Here is an 18,864-nt window from a genome sequence, read left to right on the forward strand (position 1 = left end):
GCCTCGTTACAAACAACCAGATCATGAGGACAAATGTCCTGGAAAGTCTCCAGATATGAAGTGTCTTTGGGTGAAACATGCACTGCATATAATATAATGTATGCATCAAAATTACTGCTGCACACTCCAGCCCAGTAGGTGACAGTAATGCACCTAAAAAACGCACCTAAAAAACCTTTGCCTTTGCACCTAAAAAACCTTTGCACAGAATGCACTTCAGGCCTACAGTCACCTCAACAGTTAATATAGCCCACAGTTAATATAGCCCATAATAAATCTAATGACCAGAGCCAAAAAGCCTTAAAATGATTAAATGTTCTGTATTTATTTACTGATTAGGACGAGCGGAATACATTTGAATAAAATGCCTTTCCATTTGTGTTATTTTATGATATTCAATAAAAAATATCCTGCAATGGATATTAGTTAATTTATTAAATTGCTATATTAATCAGCATTTTTTTTCATGTAAACCTATATGTATTGGTCTATATTATAAACGTATGATAAGGTTATATTTAACTAGGTTTTATTTATTCTTTTTTTCTATCCTTACTGTAGGATTTAGTTAAAATTCACACACAATGTCACAATGTCCATAAGACCAAGCAGCCTCTCAGAATAACCAGACTCAGCACTTAAATCCATGTAACAGTAGGAAATAACTTCCTGTTTAAAACCATTTTTAAACAATGCACCAGAACACGGAGAACAGAACAAAATTAGTTATATTAGAAATTTAAAATCAAAATACTTGTGCTGGAGAATACAGCAGAATTTGACCCATGAATCTGGCTCTTTGTGGAACAAAGTTCAATAAAAACATGTGACCATTTCTTTTAACACCTGTTTATCTTCTGGGGTTTTACGGACCTAAAATCTGATGAAAACAGTTTTTCCCTCTGTTGTTTCTGGGACTGGCCCAGAGTTTTATGTCATGTGGCTGTGAATAGACATCCTGCAGAATTCTGCTGCCTCTTTATCAGGCTCTTAGCAGGAGTTTACAGTGTGACGCCATTACACCTATCAGCTCTGTTGATACGGTGGCACACTCCCAACAATGCATTGTTTCACGGCGCTGCTGGCCGGGCTATTCTGGTTTCACCGGCTCTATTTAAAGCCGTTCACTTTCACTTTCATCTGGGAACGTTGGTGTGTCTGCAGCACACAATCAAAGAGCTGCACCTTAGTAACTGTTCTCATTAGGATTAAAATCACAACATTTGATTGGTTAATAATCTGATCGATACCAACACTGTATCAACTACAAATATATAATAACAATTACCCAGTTGCCCTCGTGCTGAGCTCTAATTTATCCTAAGCCTCCACCGTTGTTACACTGACCCCTCACTACAGTCGTCTCTTTTGTCCTAGAGCCACATCACACTGTGTCGACAACACATCCAGCAGATGTGAAGCTGTGCGTGTGTCGCGGTAATTCATCCTACTCTTAAATGTGTTTTTTAATAAAGATATGGCGTCCCGGTGCTCAGATGGCTCAACGTGGTGCTGTTGTTTATATGTTTGCACAGCACTTATCACTTCTGTCATGTTTGTTTACTCTTTCTCAGTGTGTTCGATTTTGGCAATGCCGCAGCATTATTGCGTTTTACTCCATGAGAGGCAGCTGGTTCAATAAGCTGAGGAAACACACACACACATAGGTCCAATTCCCAAATCAGTTGCTTGTGATGTTGAGGGAAGTGGAGCAGCAGGGCGCAGACCCCCAGTTCCACCCACGTCCTGTTTTACGTGCACTGCCTTCCCCTGTACATGCAGATGGCACAGCGCTCCCAGATTTCATTTGAGGTAATCTAATCCCTCCACTGCTCCCTCTAGAAAGGAGGAGTATTAGCGGCCATATGTCAACCAGATTTGTCAGATTATTCATTACAATTAATTGCTGTTCCACTTAAGGCCTTTAAGGCTGTGAATTGCTCCGAAATCTATTGCAAACACAAAAATTATGAGTAAAAGACTTTGGCCCTGTCATTCAAATTTCAGGCTGACCTTTAGTGGAGCCTGGCTTTTCTGAGGCAGTGCAGGAGAGGGAGCCTTTCTAATTGGTGTTTCTTCAGACTTTTTTATTTATTTTTTTATTTTCCATTTACAGGTAGTGTGTCTGTCTCTACTGACACAGAATACTGGAAAGACTGCGCTTCCCGTTGAGGGTGATTACACCCACCGGCCACTTAGGTCCACTGTTCTCGTAATGTTGCAGTAACTGCACCTAAAATACACTCGCGTAGCGCTCATATTTATATCTGCAATTTGTTTTGCTTATATTTTGGATGCAGTATCACCACAGTTAGATTCCTGTACACTGTACACTGTCAACTGAATTTCAATGTGGACCTTTTTCGAAGGTTGGCTGCGAGGCAGCCCTAATAGCCACCTGAATTAATGTGCTGTCCAAGGATATGAGCCATAATACTTTGGTGATTAATGTTTCACTGCTGCTCTGCTCCCATAGTTATGGCTCAGACCCCAGAGATAAACTATACACTACATACTCAGATCACATTCGACCACAGGTTCACTCGGAATTAAATTTGTTACTCTTTTTTGTACTTTTTTTTTTACTTCCTGAATCTGACTTTAAAAAAAAATGATATTGATTTTTAAATCCTATTAGTCCAAATCATAACGAGTACTCCTTGAAGTAAAAAGTCACAGCAAATTACTGGGTTTTGATTGACCGTGATTATGATTGAAATCCACGGGGCTGATTCATTGCTGATGATGTATTTTGGTTAATTATGGAATTACGGCACCAGAGGAGTAACTTTAAGCCCGTGTGATTGGCCCACTTAATTGTGCTTTATGAGATAGGGCTTAGCAGGCAGGGCTTAGAGACTCAGTGTTAGGGCTGAAGTAGGAGGAGAAAATCTCTCCCAGGTCATATTACACAGTTCAGAGTTAATGAGAAGGTAGAGGTAAGAGGATCCATCAGCACATCAATCTAACGCAGCTCTCTCCTGCCACCGTCGCTGCAACACCTTTCATCCCTCACACATTAATCATCATTAATATTGTACAATTCTCACCACAATCACAGTAACACATTATACTGGAACGTGTAATACTTTACTGGAAGGAATAAATTGTGAGAATTTAATTTTAAAAATTAACGCCGTTACTTCACAGCGCAGGCTTTATTTTCATTTCTATCAGCAGCTATGATGGAGGGGGAAACAGCCCGACTGTGCTGCTCCTCATTAATCACAGACAGGAGGGTCCGTGTCCCTCTGTCTGGTGCCTTATTGTACGTGGCGGCTGCGGCGGCCTCAAGTGCCTCGGTGCGGCTCAATGAGAGATCATATCCACCTGTATATTGAGAGAAGGAGGCGCTGGAAATATTTCAGATTCCTCTCTACGCTCGCAGCGCCGGTGGATCGATGCTCTAAACGCCGCTCGCCTGGCCTCGTCTCATCACTGTACCACTGCCGACTGACACATCCTCATTATATTACAATATGGTTGCCACTAAAGGTCACTCTGGCGGAACATAATCACACACAATCAAAACCACAAACTTCATATATCAAGGAGACAGTAAATAGCCTCTGGGTTTATTTTCTCCCGCCGTAGACACGCACTGGAGAATTCATGAGCTGAAGTTTTTTGGTGACTTTTATCTGAATCTGTTCCACATAACAACGGCCATCAATTCATTCAGAACTCCTACTGTAAATAATATTAATAGGAAACGTGTACATTTGATTTATGTATTTGCAGCAACAGCTAGAGTCTGCTTCGTGTCTGTGTGTGTCTGTGCGTGTGTGTGTGTGTGTGTTGTGGTGTTGCAGATTTTAGCTGCCATTTATCAGACCACAGTTGCTGAGGGAGATGGGCGCTGTGTCCACGCTCCTAATCTGTCCCTTCCCTTACATCAGGAGTGGGCTGTCATGAAAATGTGTCAAAATAAAAGGGGAAAAAAAATAGCGGAAACACACCCCTCTCCTCCGTATTACCATAATGAGGAAAACACACTTAGTGGGCCATGACCTGATGTCATCTGATTATACCCATGATTAATGATATCCTTTTACCAAAACATGCCACTACTGTAACTCTCTGGGATTTAAAGCAGCAGATGCTAATGTATTCATGCTCTCACTTGTGTTTTCTTTAGCTTTTGTTAACTCGCGTGGATTTAGGAAAACATTGTTTCTAAAAAAAATCGCTTTACAAACGTGTTCTGGAGGCAAATCTAAATAAAACACTTGCATGTTTTTCTCTCTCTCTCTTCTCTCTTTTTTTGGCCAGTATAATAATAATATGAATAACTGGTGACAGAAAATTTGATTTGATAGATTTGCCATTTTTTACTGCTCGTGCTCTAAGATCATAATAATGATAAACAGTTCCAGGAGGGAGCAGCCGCTGAAATGTTTGTGCGGCTCTGAAGCGTCTCATTTTGTACTCAGACTCCAGTCTCCAGATACCAATGTTCAGTCGATGACTCAGTTGAAAATATTTTCCTCTGATTTTTCCTCTGTCCAGACGCCATGTCAACAAAGCCCCCAGTGTTGCTGCGATGTAGGAGCTACAATGTCAGTCTGTCTGCTTAATTGCGAGTGGGATGAATGTTAATTTACTCAGTCAAGAACCCTCTTTGTAACACTTTTACAGCCCAGAGGTGTAGATTTACATCTTAGGAATACAATGAGTTTTAGCTCGTGCTAAAAGGGGGGTGACAGGGCCCACATTCCTCAGAGTCCCACTGCATATTGTTCTTTTGTGAACACCTCTCTGCCACAGAACGGCACTGGTAAGAGGAGGTGTTAAGGACCTTGACCTACAGCTGAACTCGGCCAAAAGGCAACGCCTACTCAGACGTAATGGCTGACTTTACTGAGTGGCGGTGGTGAAAGTGTGCGCAGCACACCTGTCAACACAGCACTATTTTGTCTGCAATGCACTTGACGCTGCTGAGAGAAGGAATTCGATTTTTTTTTACAATTGCATGTAAACTGTGACTGTGACAATGATGAGTATTCCAGTTAATAATTTTGAATAAATACCAGCACAATTAAATAATGTGGTAAAATAATTGTAATTTTTCTCCTGCATGTATGACAGTAAGTCAAAAAGTTCTAAGAACTTCGTCATTACTCTTTAAAGGTATCGATCTGTTTTAAAATTTGATCAAATACATTAATTACTCTTTAAAGGTATCGATCTGTTTAAAAATTTGCTCAAACACGTTCAAATTGATTTGTTGTTTTGCAAAATGCAAGATAAATTACGTTTTAAATATTTTCAAAATTTACTAAAAACGTAAAATGTAATTTTTGGGTAAATGAAACATTAAAAAATCCAGAATTAAAAACTAGGTTAGTTTTGTCCTGGACTAATAGCGTTAGCATCAAGCTAAATGCCCCTTGGAAGAAACAATAGCATTAGTGGCGGTTGAACTCACAGTCGCTAACGGTGCAGTTGGATAGCTTGTATCTGACTGCCTTAATCACAACAACATAAACGTATGAAATATACAGTGTGTTGATGTTCAGTTAGCTCCATGCCAGATTTATGGTTTGTTACTAGCTAACTTGCTAACAGCCAACGTGTAAAACGGAGACGGTCTAATAACAGTAGATTGAAACCTAGTAAAACGGACATGTTGGTTTCACCTTATATAATAAAACGATTTCCTTGTAAACCAGAACATTCTCTGTGGTTCAATCACGAAAACCCCAGTTGAGCTGGACGATCTCGACGTATCTGAACATGTAAATGTCCCGACTAAAATGTTCTGTTTGATCATGGCGGGCAAGAATGAATTAGATTTAACAGACGTTGAACCAGTGTACGACTCAAAGGGAGATCTGCTGCACCAGTACAAAGCGTGGTGGTGTATAATTATAAGAACAGTGGTCCTGGCCTCGGGGGATTGGTGCTGGATCTCACCAGAAATGTTCCTGTTCACTACATGAAAATGCCCCAGAAATCCACCTCGCATCTGTGTATTGGGCTGTCAAAAAAATTAAATGAAAAGCCGTTCTAATAGGTGACCCTTGGCCTAGTTCATATTTCCTGTCAATTATGAAAGTATGAAGTCATGCATAGTTATGAGGCCTGGGCGGGCCCATTAAAATTCATAAATGGTTTGTGTTTATACCAGGTTACACTTAATTCCACGTGGTCATGTAGAACTAATGGCCCTCCATACTGTATACCTAAAAAAACAGGCTCAGCCATTGTGATCCTCACAAATTAAATATCATTCTTGGCTGATAAAAACAACTTTAATAAAAATCACACTTATTTAACTCCTGTTAAAGTACGAATGTGCACAAAGACTTTAGTAAATGTCTGTTTGTGGGGAAAAAAAACTTGCATCAAGACTCTGTAGTCAACTGGGATGACAATGGACTAATTGTTTCCTGGTAATTATAGCTTCTTTACCAGTACCTGTGTTGTGGACCTTGTGGGTTCCTGTGTAACCCAGGTGTGTGGTGTGTAATTACATTTCTTAAGGTCAACCTTTCACTAGAATGATTTAGTGAAATTACATATTTGACCACTTTAGGGCATAGATCCAAATGCAATTAACGCTGTTAATAGATCTGCTCTTCACTTTGTAGAAGATGTCTCAGAAAGCCTGTGATTGACACACGGGACGCACTTCAATGTTGTCTCAGAAAAAAAAAAAATCTGAACGATGATTTTTGTTCTACACGTCCAAACGATGTCATATTAAAAACACGATGTTTTCACGTTTCATCCTGATCACCAGGGTGAATCGAGGGTTAAAACACAAACTCAGGGTCTGGAGCAGGATATTGATCAGAGCTCATTCTGGTCAATCAGACTAAATGATTGCATATAAACTCCCCGCCTCTCTCTCAGCCTGGGAGGCACGAGGGGGATCCGGAGGAAACCGAATTACAGCGGCTCAGATATGAGCTGCTCGACCACTGATGGTCCGCAGCCGCCTGGTGGAAGAGAGCGATGCAAATGTACAATAAACAGGGTCTAAGCTGGCGGAGGTCTTTCAATCACACAGGGGCAATAGTTCAACCCCCGCCATGCATAATCCCAGCCTTCAAACCCCTGGGACTCCAGGATCCAACCTGCTCAATGGCACAAAGATATTAGATAGCCATATGTAGATTCACTAGGTAAACAGACTCTCCTGATAACACAATGCACCTTTCCTTTCTACCCGCAGAATATTTTAAGCTAACTTCTGCCTCCTTCTGAGGGGACGCTCAAATTGAAGGCTTAGCTTGGTGCCATAAGAAATTCCACGCAGCTGTTTGCTTTGTTTAACGTCCTTGATATATCTCTTGCTGAGAAGAAATTGGTATCTCTTTGTGAATTAAGTTGCCCGGGCGTTTTCATTACAGGCGGAGGGTCCGAGCCGACAGAGGGCGACGTGAGGGCGGACGGAGTGTGTTCAGGTGATTGGAATAAGAAAAAAAGATAATAAAAATCAGACACTAAAAAATGAACAGATTAAAACAAACAAGAGACAGAAGACACTTTTTGAATCCAGATTCCAGGACTGAGATCCACGGCTTCACATCTGAGCTGGTTTTATTTTAAGAGGCTGGTAATGAAATCGATGACAGATAGAAATTCTTCTCCGTGTTTCCCCTGTATGATTATCTTTCTGCTGTATTTGACATTTATTGTTGACGTCTTCCCCTGATGTTTTAGCTTGTGAGGTTAATCCTATCCTGGCATGTGTTTACTCAATCTGTCATTTACACACACACACACATATATACAAAAACTCACAGCCCCCTGTGACACACACACACACACACACACACACCTTACCTTCACCTATTACAATTAAACGCCTTAATTTCATCCTACCTTAAAAACTATTTCTTATTCCTCATAATTCCCCCCTGACCCACAAAGTGTCCCCACAACAAGAGTTTTCCCCCAAAAATGTCCCCCAAAGTATAGCTATACCAGACACACACACACACACAGCTGAGAGTATATCTATAGGTGGGGGAGGGTACGCAGGAACAGGGGTTATAGAGTAGGATGGGGTGGAGGGTGATGGGGGAGGTTGAGGACTGTTGACAATGTTCTCCTGGTCTGTGTAACCCCTGTCTCCCTCCCTCCGTCCCTCCTCCCCTCAGCCTCGGCTCAGCAGTCCCAGCAGGAGCCACTCCAGCCTGGGGAGAGAGTCCTTCCGGGCAGTGGGGGCTCCAGAGAGATGGGTGGGGGGGCCACGGAGGGGGGAGAGAGAGGCACACGCGACATGGGCCACTTCAGAATGGCATCACATGATCCATTTGAAAGGAGGAGCTGACAGGGAGCTGACAGTGATCATCTGTTCCGTCCGTCCATTATGTCAGACAGAGTGAAGTGACAGGAAGACGACGTCTTCAAAATCCACCGGATCCAGCGCTCATTGTTTGCAGCCAATGTAGCAGAAATAGCCACAGGAGTCCCAGACAGGACCGGGCTAAGTTGTTCTGAAATAGCTCCCATCTAACGTGATTGTCACTTTTCCCACTTCTAATTGCTCTAAGAGTCGATTCGTCTGAAATCCGGAGCTATAACATGATTTTTCCTCCAAAGCAGCCTATGCATTTCCTCCTAATGATGCCTCTGAGGTGCATTTTACCATGTTATAATTAAGTGGCCCTCGGCCCTGCTCCCTGACGCTGCTTCTTGTTTTCACCTCTCCCAAATAGCTCATTTCATTCAGCTGGTGTTCCAGGTCTAAATCAACCACTGATTACATGAGAAAAATAAAAACCAGCATGGGCTCTGCAGCCGAGAGAACCAGAAATGAGAACACTCCGATGTTCCCGGCAAAATGCAAATGAGATCATTTAAAAAAAAAACAAGTTTGATGGTGTTTTCACAAACTTATTTGCAGGTGAGTCAAAGCACGGGTGAGGAACGGGAGGCAGCGTCAGCCTGTGAGCAGCACATGTTCAGAAATGTGGGCACTTGTGTGGAAGTGATGATAATGACGCTGTAATAAGAATCTATTAGTGGCTGAGTTTTTGCATGCCTAATAATTAGATTAATTGAATGACACTCATTTAGACAGAATGAAGGGCCCAGTGGTGGTTAATTCAACCTGTGTTTCCAGATGCTCATTTCTAAACAGCTAAGTGAACCTAATCATAGCCCACCATCTGGGATTTCCCCTCCAGGGCAGAAGTAGGGGATGCACCGGAATATGTTTTAAAGACATCGACATCGTGCTGGAATTAAACCGCGTTGGAGCTGCTGTTTAACCTCTCCAGTTAACAAATTATTAACTCCATGTTCATCTAGGACATGCTAATGCTAATTTCCGTCCTTTATATGAAAGTAAATAAGGTCATTATGGCTGTGTTAATGATAAGCATGTCTCACAGGTGTAGTTCTGTGGCAGTAATGCTCTGAGACTGCGTTCCTTAAATAATAATAAATAATAAAAAAAACCCTCCCTCAGTGCCATGCCAACAAAGATGGGAGACTGACTAATTTATCCCCAAATTTGCACCATGTACAAAAAATCATGCAAATGAACTGGGTCCTCAATCGGAAGACACAGCATTTGGATGACATTAATCAAAGAGAAAATATGCAGACAAAGGTGACAGTGATCCCAGTACTGGTGCATAAGTGGCACAGCTGTGGTTTCACTCACTGTACGGCAGTGTGCCCTCACGGACAGGAGCAGGAATTGAAAATTCTATACATTACAAAGTCACTTCCTCTCATTAGTTTTCTTTTTTAGCTCTCGGTGATCTTTTTTTTTTTTTTTTTCACAGTATAGTGCTCATACCGTCCAATTACAGTGATGTGGTTACGAGTATCTTTTGGATTTTCCATTATCACTTAAAAAGCAGAAGAAAAAAGAAAAAAAAATTCCTCTTCTTCTTTTCGATGAGATGTAGGAAAGTTTGTTCCCAGAAAGAAAAAAGAAATGTTTGTGTCTGAGCTGAGATGAGAAGGACTTGACACAAGTTCAAGGATTTGAAATAAATCAGAAACGTGGAGACACGTGTGTCAGGATGGACGGCGTTCTTCCACTCTGGTTGACGATGACTGATAGTCGACGTGGTGATCGTAATTATCTCCCACTGCCTCCCGCTCTGTACACATGTGCATCTTCATTAGCTCAGTCACTCCCTACACATAAGTACACGGCCACGTTCAATGCTTTGAAGTGTGAAATTTCCACCAACAGTTGTCTATTCATCCTCGCTCGCCGTGGTGGCACAGGCGCACACTGCTGCAGCCTGAGCTCACCTAAGCTCTCCGCTGAGTTGTAGTGCAACGCAGCCTAATCCCCCAACAGAGCCGTCAAGCCAGCCTGCAAACAGAGCTCTCCGCTGGCTCTCTCTGCGTGGAGGGAACAAACCAACACCATAACAAAGGGTGTTTATGGAAAAATAGATGCTGGAGCAGCCGACCAGAAAGGGCTTAGCAGTGATCAGACCCCACTCCCACCTTTATCCTTCACCGTTCACATTGAAATGCAAATATCAAGGCAGGGTTTCCACCCGCGTGCCACTCACAAATTGAAAAGCAGTTTTTATCTATGCAAATGCAAGCATGGTAATTGAAGTTAATCAATCAATGCTAGCTTTCACTAAAACCTTGAACATGATTGAATAAAGTAATTATCATTCAGGAGAAAATGATGAAGTTGTAGACAGCATGAACCTTATTAAAGGAGGATTTTGAGTCACAATGGCTTAATTTAGCCAGCAGCCCCCTCTGTGTCTTCTTCCTCTTCTTCCTCTTCTTCTCCCCTCTGTCTGTCTCTCTCTCAACATCTCCTCACTCCTCACCTCATCCCTCCTCTGACTGCTCCGCGGTTCAATCTTGTGTGAAGCAGAACGGCTCACAGCTAAGAATATTATAAGGCGGCGTGAAATGTGCTCAGGTTAGACCACACGTGGTACATGACATCGCTCCTGATAGAAGAATTTATTACAGATTTTCGCAGTGTCTCTCTGCACCGCTGTCTCACATTTCGTGCTCTCTCAAAGTCTTGACACTCCATCAATGTCACCGTGGGCCCCCCGTGTTTTTATTATGATATTCAAATAAGAATCGGAACGGACACCGGTGTGACAACAAATTTAAAAAAAACAACAACCCTAAAAACAATAACCCTAAAACTGCATCCTGTCCCATCACAAAGTCATATTTATTATTTACACTAGTGAGTCTTTCTGCGACCTGATCCTCCCCCTCCCCCCATGGACATTACGATAACTAACTTTCGAATGTTTGTGACAGATTTTAACTGGATCACAGCTGTTTCCCTCATCTATTATTATACCACAACAACTAACTTAGGACCTAAATGAACTTCCCTCATCTATTATTATACCACAACAATGAACTAACTTAGGACCTAAATGAACCGAGGATTTCTTTTGTAAATCTAAGTAAGGGAAAAAAATTAAAAACACAGAGAGAGGGTAGTGAGCAACTGTACACAGCTGGTGGAGTAAGGGAAAAAAATTAAAAACACAGACAGAGGGCAGTGAGACTGTACACAGCTGGTGGCTTACTACTACTACTACTATTATTATTATTATTATTATTATTATTATTATTATTACACAACAAACAGTTTTGTAAATATTTAGAAATTTGAATTAGAAATTAATGAATTCATTAACTTAACACCCATATTATATTTTTAGCTAATGTGATTCCAAATGGACAAATTAATTTTATTCTATTGGAAATAAAGCACTGAAGAAGAAACTTGTTGCTTATTTCCACCTCACAGCTTTGGCACAAATGACTTTTCATGATCAGACAGTAGAACAACTGGATTCAATGGTAATATAGAAATATGAAAAAAAAAAAAAACCCTTTATAGTTTCTTCTCACTGACCGATTCCGAGGCCTTTCTCTGATTCACACGTGCTCTAACTGCTCTTTGAGGCTAAAGTGACACTTGTACATAATTGTTGAGGTTGGGGACAAAAAGAGAGACATCAGTGTCAACCATTTTCACAGGATGCCCTCCCCAGCTTTCACCTGTCAGCCAAGATGGTGGTAATTGAGACTTGCAGGGAGCTGTGGTTGGCCACCTCACCGCGGCTCTCTCCCCGTGGCAGGGCTAGTTAAAGGCCTCTGCGGTTTGTCACAGAGTTTAATATGCACCCTACATAATTATGCAGGATTCACAGTGCTATCAAACTGCAATTCAAATTAGTTCAGGATTAAAGGCACAGAACAGTACTGGTTCCTTAATTGCATTGTACTGTGCTGATCACATTCAAATACCCATTACTCATTCCCTCTGCGGAGCAATAAGTCAGAGGGATTAATACTGAGGCAGGTGACAGGGCCAAGCCATTAAAAGGCAGTTATGCAGAAAGCATGGCTGGTTTTATTCACGTTAATGAAATCAGCGAAATGAAACTGTAATAGATTTATCAAAGCTCAGATGGATTTGCAGTAAATCAGTTTGATTCAGGCAATCAAACTGGACAATGGAGATAGTTTTCAGCGACGGCACTGGATATCAGGCAGCAGCATGTGAGCAGTGCTGATATTCTTCTTGGGAGGATTTGGTGAACACCCGGTGCCTAGGCCCTATTCCCAGAGCTGGGTGGCTCATTTTTGTCAGCTAAATGGTGCCAGTGACTGATAAAACATACTGTCTTCCAGTTAAACACCATCTTCACCCTCCTCCCCCTCTCCCCCGTCCTCTCTCATCCCACACTCTGTCTCTGCCTCCTCTTGAAGTTATGGACCGTGTGTTGCTGATTCTGGATTGTTATACAGTGCGAGCCCATGAATTAGAACCAAAATTCACTTACATCAAACAGATTAGCGTTGAAATCCAGCCGCCTGAGCTCGTCTCACGGCACCGGGGGCTCCCAGACGCCGTCCTGCACAGGACGCTGCAAACTACGGACACAAATCATATAGATTCAGCAAAAAAAAAAGGGGGAAGGAAAATAATCTTCAATTATTCAGGAAGTCATCTGTGTTAATTTGGTGGAAAAGCAGTATTATAGATATACAGGAATATTCATCAGTACACAGTAAGTGAAACCGTGATTATAGACTAATCAGTACAAGTTAAAACTGCAGTTTTTTTTACCATATTATAAAAACATGAGCCAATTGTAAACGCTAACAGATAAACTGCCATAGTCTTAGATGTTCCAAAAAACCCCCCAAAAAACCCAAAACAAACAAACAACAAAAACAAATGAAAAACTTTCACTAAATTTCTACCGTATATATTTATCAGTTTATTCTGGCCTACTGATGTAACTGCTCCAAAATGTAAGCTTCAACAACAGAGTGTTCAGCAAAAATATAAGCAATAGATCATGTTGCATAGCACTGGTAAGGACATTTTGAGCATGTGAATCTAAAAATGATACAGAATATCTAGGTGAGGCTTACGATTAAACGTAATAACATACATTTCTCTATCTGCCATACTTGGTAATCTTGAACTATAGAACTTTGTTAAAAATGTAATGCAACCTGTGTGTGTTTTTCATTTCTGGACCAGTTTAGGTGGATGTTCTTTTTGCCGATGAGGTCAGCTGATGTTAGGACTTTGTAAATAAATTCTCTTGGTTTTCCTTCTTTTCACAGAGTTGAAGCCACACCAGGTGAATAAGTGACATTTCTCCCTGTGTTGCACACACAAACGCACGCACAAACGCATTCCCAAGGCATTCATGTAGACTTCCACCAGCCATGCCATTTATTTCCAGACCTGCCTGATACCTTTTCAGTGTAAAAATGGTTAAATGACCTGAGCTCAGATGACATTATTTTTAAATGTGTTCTTAATGAGTCGTCCACTGTACAGTATAAATTCCAATTACATCCAATTAACCCCAATCAGAAGCACCTCGTCTCCGGACCCTTTTTTATTTAATGGTTCGCTGCGGTTTCAACCATTGATTAGGCTGAATGAGCAGCACCACTAAATGACCGCCTTGAAGGAGACGGGAGCTGTTAGCCTTAATAGACACAGCACGGCCATTACACCTCCGTGTGCTCGGTCCACCTTCTTTAACAGATCAACTTCCACACCGCAGCCTGACCACCTCTGTCCAGGTTGATTTCGACTTTAGCCCATTTGCTGCGAAGGAAAATGTTAAGTAGAAACCTCCCATCCATGAAGAGCAGCCCATTATTTTCTAATTACGATGCATTTAGGTCCTCCAGCATGCATGATTATACACACTGCCATTTCCATGTGTACACAAAGGAGTTTTTTTCTGAGGCAATTTTGAAGCCAAATGGCAAAATGTGAGCGACCTCTTGTCCTTATGTGTTTTACTAAAAATAGACTGGAAGGAAAAAGAAAGTAAAAAAAAAAACAAAACAGGAAGTTGAGGCCGACATAACCCGGACGCTGAAATGTGTTTTAATGGGAAGTCAGAGTGATCACACCAGCTGGCTTTGGTCAGGATCAGGACGAGGGTCTGTACTACATGTGGACAATGAAGATTAGAAATAAAGGCGTAAAGCCACTCTACCCAGAATCCTCCAGTGCTGTAACTGGCAGCAGACGCGTGGATAAGCCCTCCCACACACTCAGTCTTGAGAAATTCCCTATTTATGCTTTTGAGGAGTTAGCGTCGCAGCATCCCACGTGGCCAGACACAACAATCTGTAGATTAAACTGTACACAAAAATACTGTATGTGTTCAAACGCTGTGGCTTTAAGTGTTTTATTAGAAGATTCAATATACAATTCCCTAATAATCTGAGATTTGTGACGGAAAAAAACAACAACAACAGTTTCTTCAAAGAACGCGTTCACACTAGACATGGATTAAAGCTGAAGATAACTCCGACGGCACAATGAGTCTGTGAACAAGTCTTCATATACAATGGTCAGAGCCACAGGCAAACATAGGAGGCCTCCACTGTGACAGTGGGCCTAACAAAATAATTGCTTTATTTATAGATGCTGTGAAATTAAGCAGACTTAAAAGCCCGGGACAGTGGGGTTTAATCAACTCCCTTGATTCATGCTAACAATTCATACTGCGACGGAAAGCAGAGTGCATTAAATACATTCCCTTATTACTCTATAAATGCAAGTGGCCGAGCAGACAAAACGCCCCGCGATAAATTAATAGCAATAAAAACACCAACTGTGTGGACAGATAGAGAAATTAAAAAGCCGGCGTCAAATACAACAATGCATTCAGCTTCATAAAGTACGGGAGGATAACATTTCTGGGAACCAATCAGGGGCCTTTTTGGACTGCAGGGAATTTAAAGACGTTTGGTGTGAGCTGCGTCTCATTCCGAATGAAGTGGTGAGGATTGTTGTGAAGGAGAAGCTACGGCTCTCTTTGAAATGAAGGAAGAATGGTAGAAATAAATGGAACTCTGATCAGTTTCAAACTGCATTTGTTATTACCTTACATTTCTCTTTGACTCTGCTAAAACGTCTGCACCAGTAGATCTTCAACTACAGAGTCGAATCTCCTCAAAGGTAGATACTCATTTTTTGTACTTATTTTTACATGTGCAAAAAGTTTCATTATTATTATTATTATTGATTTATAAATCATTTAAAAATGTATTTCTGCTGTTGTGTTACTGTTCCGTCTCCCACAGAAACTGAAAAAAATGAAAACGATTTTATTTTTATCCAATCATTTCACACTCACCCCACGCCAACGAGTTAATCCATACAAAAGTATTATTCACACACTCATACACACACAGGTATTATATACTCACGCAGTATGCGTTGGACTTCAACCCATCACTTTTGTACAATGTGTCTAAACCTCTGGCACTACTGCCACGGCGTCCACCAATTACACAGCGTCATCACGATGCTCTCCTGCTATAGAAGGACATACAGCACGTATACGTGCTTCTTTACTTAAGAGCAGAAGTTCCAAATCAAAAACTCTCCTAATTAGTCGGATTTCAGCAGAACGTGTCATCAGACTGTCAGAGGCCTCCGCACTTTAAACACGTTTCGCTAAGGTTTAAGACGTCTGCTACAAGGAGACTCCTCTTATTACAGTGACAGCTTGTTGCCGATGAAGCTCTGAAACGCAGGGCGCCATCCCATAATAATTCACCTGTGTGAAAGAGATGAGAAGCTTTACAACCTGCTACAAAACGTGTGCATTTGCATTATTCACCCGGTGTCGGACTCAGAGGTCGGACAGTGGCCGGAGATCAACATATGGGACCCCACGTCTGTAGCTGAGGTCTAATGGGGTCTAAAGGGGGGGGGGGTCAATTATCATTCACCTTGGCTTTGGTTCTTGTTTGTTGAACTTGACACGGTGAAAAAAGGCCTTAATGTAGTTCATGTTCCACATTCATNCACTCTGTCCAGGTTCATGGTGAAAACCACCTTTTTTTTAAACTATACATGCATATTAATGCTATCCAACTGCTGTTGGTGTAAAACAGTGTGTCCTTAAGGCTGGTCCTTTGCTACAACAAGAACGATGGTTCATGGATGGACCAGTTAGATCCTGGTCTCTGCTGATGTTTTCCACGGCAGAAACAGAAACAAAAAATATGGTGAAAAAGTGATAAAAAGTTACTTTTCTGTCTAAAACTTCAGCACACACACTTGGAGCCGGTTAAATGCAGAACAACATAGACACTTCATATCAGAAATGATGAGAAATTCTTATGAATTTGTCTCTTCTGTGTTTGCTGTATCAGAAAAATGTGTTTAATTTAGAAATTAGAAAGTGGTGTTGACACACACTCCCACACAAGCCCTTACAGCGAGGCCACCGCTCATTTAGTCGTGCAGTAGGTCTCACTTCCAGAGACCTGTCAGGAGCTGGATCCTGGTTTACAGGTAATCCATATTTTCTGTCACACTGCACTGAAATGGCTTGGACTAACAACAGGCTCCAGATATACCTCTGTATTGTTAAACCCCAGTGGCATGGAAACTGCATTGATTGAATGTTTCCACTGGGAGTTGTTCAGCCGCACTCTCACCGCTGCAGCGCCACGCGACAGTAAAGTGCGGCTGCAGACGTTTTAATGACTTCTTCAGTAAATTTCATTTGCAATTTTTTTCGTCATCATCCAGAATTTTATTTCCCTAGTTAAAAAGGTAGAACCAGGTAAAAGCAGAGGAAAGACAGGCCCGTGTCTCTGCAATATTTTAGAAATATGTTTCACTGCGGGCTCCATCATTTTCATTTCCAACTCGGCCATAATTACAGACACTAGTTCGTCCTGGATGGTATAAAAGAGAGAGACAGTCATTACGGAGGAATTAAAACTGGACCACTTCAACACAGTGAGACATTTTTGGATTTTTAAGTCCAAAAATGTATTTTATGTTTCATTAGAGAAAAAGCAAAAAAAGTTGCCATAGATGGTTTTTAGCACTTGTTTTTTATCACTGCAGTAAAAAGATTTATTCATTCAGTTTCTGAAAACAACCTCCTCTTCAATCTTGAGTTCTCCGACCTTAACCATTGCAAATATATTCCCAGTCTTAATCCTTGCCCTGACTCTAATCTGACTCAAATTCTAATCTTATCTTTTAAACCTCAAAGAACCCTCCTATGTGGGACACGAAAAATGTCCTCAACCATAAAGGTGTCTTTCCATAGAAATAACAACGATGAGTTCAGTGTTAGCTCGTGTAATTTAACCTCAATCTAATACGGTTTAATCTAATGAAAACTAATCAAATGTCATTTAATCACATTTAATCTAATGCAGTCTAATTTAATCTATGTAAATTTAACCTATGTAAATTAATCTACTCACTTGAACAACTGAAAGTAAAATATATATTTGACTATACATTGCAATACATTTGTTACTGAACATTCTACCTTATCTAATCTAATCTAATCTGATCTAAACTAAGATAATAATTTGGTTATAAACTGTGTTTAGATAGATAGATTAGAGTCAAACATTTGAAATTTGAAAAATTGAAATCATGTTAATTATTCTAATTATCATCATCTTTGGAACTTAATTAATAGTAGGGCTTAATTATGTCAGATCAAAGTTCGATGATTCTTTTAGAGATGATGTAAATGGTTTTGGAAATTAATAAAATAAATAATAATAAATAATCCTGATCAATAACTTTATATATAATCTGCATATAAAACACACTGTATGAGGCGGTTTGTCTTTCACTTCACTCTGAGAAGGCTCAAAGTTGGACTCAGTTTGGTGTTCTCCTCATGTTAGCACGTGGAACCTGCAGCATTCTTCACCTAGATTCACATCTTTTCACATTACGTACAAGAGGGAGAATGACAGGAAGGGCAAGGTTTGGACCCAGCTCAGCAGAATCGAAGTGTATCAAAGGTACTGCTCGCTAATGCTCTAATAATAGAAGCAAGGCAAACAAATCAGCCGTCAGGAAAAGAAGGATTCAAAAACAATGCTCTCGGGCCGCCGGTGTGAATAGCTTTTGTGCGCTGCTTTTTTTTTTTTACTGCAATCTGAGTGTAACAACGATACAGAGCAAATCTCAGTAATTAACCTATGGTAATGACAAAAGCCAATTTATGGATCTTAAAGATCAAATGTATCTGGGTTAATGTGAGGTCAATCTTATGCATGTGCGGGAATACCGGTGCTGGAATTGGAGACGCTGGTTGGACAGAGGGATATACGGATTACTGCCAGTGTGAATGAAGCCCTCAAACACGTCCATTATAAACAGACACTGTCACAAAAGCTGCTGACAGCACTAATTTGTCACCGTAATACTGTGAGCGTATCTCTGTAGTATGTTACTGGCCTGTATTACAACGGTCAGCAAAACAGAACACAACAACTCCTGATTAGCAGTAGAAGTAGTTTCTCCGATTAATAAAGTTTTAAATATCAGCACAGTTAAATTCAACAGTTTTTCAGAAGGACCACAATTCAAGGAAGAGCAAAGTCTGCTGA

At 40.9% G+C, this 18,864-nt stretch overlaps 1 long non-coding RNA gene across 2 annotated transcripts in view; it reads right to left on the minus strand.

Annotated features, from left to right (window-relative positions):
- LOC103392182 (uncharacterized) overlaps positions 1–18,864 on the minus strand; it is a 152,439-nt gene that overhangs the window by 35,425 nt on the left and 98,150 nt on the right. For both annotated transcript variants that reach the window (XR_003052119.1, XR_522873.3), the window contains exon 10: positions 12,774–12,864. This is a non-coding gene — a long non-coding RNA (uncharacterized LOC103392182). The remainder of the gene's footprint in view (positions 1–12,773; positions 12,865–18,864) is intronic.

This window comes from Cynoglossus semilaevis, chromosome 16, assembly GCF_000523025.1.
Source record: "Cynoglossus semilaevis isolate Cse_v1.0 chromosome 16, Cse_v1.0, whole genome shotgun sequence".
NCBI classification, from domain to species: domain Eukaryota; kingdom Metazoa; phylum Chordata; class Actinopteri; order Pleuronectiformes; family Cynoglossidae; genus Cynoglossus; species Cynoglossus semilaevis.